Source organism: Antrostomus carolinensis, unplaced genomic scaffold (assembly GCF_000700745.2).
Source record: "Antrostomus carolinensis isolate BGI_N321 unplaced genomic scaffold, ASM70074v2 scaffold26321, whole genome shotgun sequence".
In the NCBI taxonomy this organism is placed as follows: Eukaryota; Metazoa; Chordata; class Aves; order Caprimulgiformes; family Caprimulgidae; genus Antrostomus; species Antrostomus carolinensis.
Window position 1 is genome coordinate 13,673 of NW_010292393.1, and position 339 is coordinate 14,011.

Here is a 339-nt window from a genome sequence, read left to right on the forward strand (position 1 = left end):
AGTTGATTTCCCATCAATGACAGGGCGAGGCGAGGGCAGGAATCGCCGGATCTGAAGGAAGGGTGGGGTGGGCAGGGACGGAGAGAATAGAAGGGAAGTAGAGTGCAAACGGAGGGAAGGAATGAAAGAAAAAAAAAATCAAGGCACACACAAAAGATTGCAGCGATTCCGCCCTAAGCCCCCATCCCTCCCCCACTCCTTCGCTCTCCTCCGTGCAAGAGAAAAACTCCCGGTGTGGATCCTTCCCCTGCCCTGCGGGTACGGGGCAGAGCAGAGCACAGCCCCGTCTCCCCCGCGCGGGGCTGCCCGAGCCCCACATGGTCCCGGAGCGCCCGGCTC